This window comes from Elephantulus edwardii, unplaced genomic scaffold (genome assembly GCF_000299155.1).
Source record: "Elephantulus edwardii isolate Elephantulus edwardi_28Jun2011 unplaced genomic scaffold, EleEdw1.0 scaffold00319, whole genome shotgun sequence".
NCBI classification, from domain to species: domain Eukaryota; kingdom Metazoa; phylum Chordata; class Mammalia; order Macroscelidea; family Macroscelididae; genus Elephantulus; species Elephantulus edwardii.
The window spans coordinates 1,565,236-1,569,987 of NW_006400069.1; positions in this window are offsets into that span (position 1 = coordinate 1,565,236).

The following is a 4,752-nucleotide window of genomic DNA, read 5'->3' on the forward strand; positions in this document are numbered from 1 at the left end:
TCTGTGGAGCGTAAAGTACTCTCTGGTATCCTCTCTACGCAGGCTGCTATCCCTCTGGCTCTTCACACTGTGCTCTCCACCTCCGCCATCTTCCCTGTTTCTCGAATTTTTTTTTTTAAAGTTCCTCCTAGTTTTTGCTTGCAGTGTCCTGTAATTCTTCAAGTTTGTCTTTCACCCATTGAAAATATTCAACCTTTGTTCTTTTAAATTCTGTGTCAGAAAGTTCCATTAGACTTTCTGGCTTCAGGAAATTATTTGATACTGTGTTGTTTTGGGGGGTGATATCTTGCTTTGGCTCATGTAGGAAGTGCAGTAGCTTGCTTCTTTGATGACATTACTGTGGTAGATTTTTTTTCATGCCTCAGGCTATAATAGGTTCTTGATCTGATGTCACTGCTCCAGAAAAACGTTGGGTAAGAACATGTGTGGATGCATGTAGTGTGGGCACATGCACTGATGCTTGTAGATTGGGCACATGGGGGGCACATACACAGACCCACGCAGATGAGGGGGTGGTTTCATGTAGGTGGGACCTGAAAGGAAAACCAGGAAGCCTTAGTATTCCCCTCAAGAACAGGGTTTGCCACCCCAGTTGAGCTCTAGCTGTCTCATTCCCTCCTGTTTAAGGTGAAGTGGTCCCACAATTGGTCCCCCAAACAGCAGTGAACTCTCACTAAGTACCTCACTCAAATTCCCGCTGTCCTACTTACTCCTGGTGAGTGGGTCCCACCATGACTCACTATTTCCTCTGGAGTCTCATTGCTTTCTGCTGACGTTCACTGTTCCCGCCAAGGCATGCTGCTCACTCCTACCATGCTGCTCCCTGTCGAGGCACACTTCTCCCCACCAGGTTCTCTGCTTCCCACTAAGGCTCCCAAACGAATTATTTTAATAATAGTTCTCACTTAAATTCCATCTGTCCTGCTCTCTCTGTCTGCGCTCTGGCTGTGGCTCATCATGCTTCATTTGTATACACTGTGTTTCACACATTTTTTCATTCACATTGTGTTTCATACAATCCATACATTGTTTTTTATAAAACATCACCATTGATCTATGCCTACCCTGTCTTTTCAAGTTCCCACTGGACCTTTCCTAATTCCTCCACCCCCCTTTCTATGCCCATGAAACTCTGCACTCCCATGATTTCCCAATTCCCAACCCTCAGCCTCCCTACCCCATCCCCTCTTTGGACTTCTATACATATCTTACTAGTTATCCTATTTTTACAATAATGGCCTTAAGTAGTATTTGTCCTCATGAGACTCAGTTAGTTCAGCATAATGGTCTCTAGATTCTCTCATATTATAGAAATTTTTAAAAAAATGGTTTCTCCTGAGTGCTGCATAGAATTCCATCTTATAAATGTACCAGAATTTCTCAATCCACTCACTTGTTGATGGATACTTGGGATTTTCCCACTTTCTTGCTAAAATGAATAACATTTCTATCAACATCAGTGTACCAACCCCCATTTGTGTCTCAGTTTTATTTTCCTTGGGGTATATTTCTAGCAGTGGAATAGCTGTGTCATATGGAATTTTTACGTCCAGCTTTTTGAGGGGACAACAAATTGCCTTCCAGACTAGTTGTATCATTTTACAAGCCCACCAACAAATGTATGAAAGTTCCAATCTCTCCATATCCTTTACAAAATTTATTGCTTGCTACCCTGATAAACTTTACTTGCTGTCCTCTTAAACTTAGCTTTGCCACTGCTTTTGGGGTGAGATGGTATCTGATTGTGGTTTTGATTTACATTTCTCTGATTGCCAGTGATTTAGAGCATTTATTTATTTAATTGTCTTTTGGCCATCTGAATGTCTTCTTCTGTGAAGTCTTTCCTTGTCTTTTGCTCATTTTATAATTGAGTTATCAGTCTTTTTCTTTTGGAGGCTCTGTAGTATTCTGTAAAATTTTGTTATGAGACCCTTGTCTGAGATGGAGTTGCTGAATGTTTTTTCCCCAGTCAATAAGGTTTTTTTCACCCTATTGGTAAAAGTTTTTGGTGCACAGGAACTTAATCTTTATAAGGTTCTATTTATCAATGTTATTCTTTACTGTTAGTGCATTTCTGGCTTTGTCAACATTTTTATACTATATTTGTCAACCTTTTTTATACTATAGCCTAGGCCTTTTAAGTTTGGTCCCATTTTGTTTTATATAATCTTTATGGTTTGGGCCTTTATCCCCTAGGTTTATGATTAACCTTAAGTTGATTTTTGTGTATGGTATGAGATGTGGCATCAGAATTGGAAGAAGACTCATCAACAACCTGCATTATGCAGATGACACAACCTTGCTTGCTGAAACTGAGGAGGATCCGAAGCATTTGCTGCAGAAGATCAAGTATTACAGCCTTCATTATGGTTTGATGTTCAGCATAAAAAATAAAAATAAAAAAAACCAACAAAAGAAACCAAACCAAAACCAAAAAACACCCAAAGATTCTTTTTTTTTTTAGATTCTTATCACTGGGCTGATTGGTAGCATTACAATAGATGGTGAAGAAATTGAGATTTTTAAGAGCGTCAGTTTGCTTGGTTCTACAATCAACACTCTTGATACCAGCAGCCAGGAAATCAGAAGATGAATTGCATTGGGAAAGTCCACTATCAGAGACCTCTCCGGAGTATTAAAGAGCAAAGATGTCAGTCACCTTATACATATCATGGTTTTTGCAATTACTTGATATTCTTCAGAAAACTGGACTATGACTAGGGATGGTAGAAGGAGAATAGATGCCTTTGAGTTGTGGTGCTGGATAAAAGTATTGACTATACTATAGACTGCTAGAAAATTAAACAGATTCACCCTGGATGGGGTGAAACCAGGCTGCTCCTTGGAGGCAAGGATTCTGAAGCTCTGTCTGACATACTTTGGGTGTTATTTCAAGGAGGGATCAGTTATTGGAGGACATCATGCTTTTGAGGTGGAGGGACAGCGCAAAAAAAGACCCTTGATGAGATGGATTGATTCAGTGACTGGGGCAATGAGTGTAGGTGTGTCAGAGACAATAAGGTTGGTTCTGGATAGAACAGTGTTCAGAGCTGTTATGCATAGTTTCTATAAGTTGCTGGTGACTCAACAGCACATAACAATAACACCAACAACAACATGAGATATGGATCCTACAGGTGGAAATCTAGTTTTGCCAGCACCATTTGTTAAAGAGACTGTTGTTTCCCTACTTGATAGGTTTTGTTTCCTTGTCAAATATCAGTTGACTGTAGCTTGTTGTTGTAATGTGCCATCAAGTCACGTGAGACTCATAGAGACCCTATGTACAACAGCTCTGAAACCTGCTCTATCTTGAGCCAACATCATTGTCTCTGACACACCTTCTCCCATTACCCCAGTCAAGGAGTCAATCCAGCTCATCAAGGGTCTTCCCCTCCTGCACTGTCCCTCCACCCTCCAAAGCATAATGTCCCTTTCCAAGGACTGAGCCCTTCTTGCAACAAGCCCTATTATTTTTTGTCAGACAGAGCTTCAGAATCCTTGCCTCCAAGAAGCAGCCTGGTTTCACCCTCTCCAGGATGAACTCATTGTTTGTTCTCTTAGCACTCTTCATCACTCTTCTCCAGCACCACAACTGAAAGGATCAATCCTCCTTCTGTCATCCCTCATCACTGTTCAGCTTTCTGATGCATAGCATGTAATTGCAAAGATCATGGCCTAAATCAGGCACACCTTAGTGAGCAGACTGACAATGTTGCTCTTCAGTTCTCTGGAGAGGTCCCTGACAGTGGACTTTCCCAATGCAATTCATCTTTTTATTTCCTGGCTGCTGGTATCAAGAGTGTTGATTGTGGAGCCAAGCAAACTAAAGCTGTTAACAATCTCAATCTTTTCACCATCTATCATGATGCTGCTAATTGGTCCAGTGTTTAGAATCTTTGCTTTCTTTCTGAGGAGCTTCAATCCATATTGAAGGCTGCAGTTCTTGACTTTGTACAGCAAGTGCTCCTCAGTCTCAGCAAGCAAGGTTATGTCATCTTGCATAACACAGGTTGTCGATTAGTCTTCCTCCAATCCTGATGCCTCATTTCTTCTCATAGATCCCAGCCTCTCAGATGATTTATTTTGCATATAGATTAAAAAAGTATGGATACAGGACATATCCCTGGCATACACTCTTCCTGATTTTAAACCATGCAGTGTTTCCTTGCTCTGTTCTGACAACTGCCTCCTGGTTCAAGTATAAGTTTTGCATAAGCACAATCAAGTGTTCTGGGATTCCCATTCTTCTCAGTTAGCAACAGTTTGTTGTGATCCAGTCAAATGCCTTTGCATAGTCAATGAAACACAGGTAGACATTCCTCTGCTACTTTCTGCTTTTAGCCAAGATCCATCTAACATTAGCTATAATTTCCTTAGTACCATAGCCTCTTCTAAACCCAACCTGCACTTCTGGAAGTTCTCTGTTTTGTTTTGTTTGTTTTTGTTTTATTATTTTATTTTATTTTTGTTATTGGGGAAAAATATATTGGGGGTACAAAGAGGTGAGGGTTGGGGGCAGAAGGGTGATGATGGGCAGGGATGCAGTTGCAGATATGCACAGTTTGGTCGGTGGGGGGAGCAAGTGAAGGAGATGATGTGGATCCAGTGGGGACCAGATGCTACAGAGGAATGACAAGCATTTTCCAATGGTAATTAAACCAACTATCTTATTGATTTGGGAACTGGATGCCGACTCTCTGGCTTCTTCGTGCTGAACAGGGGCGTAGATGTAAAGGGGGGAAGGGAGGA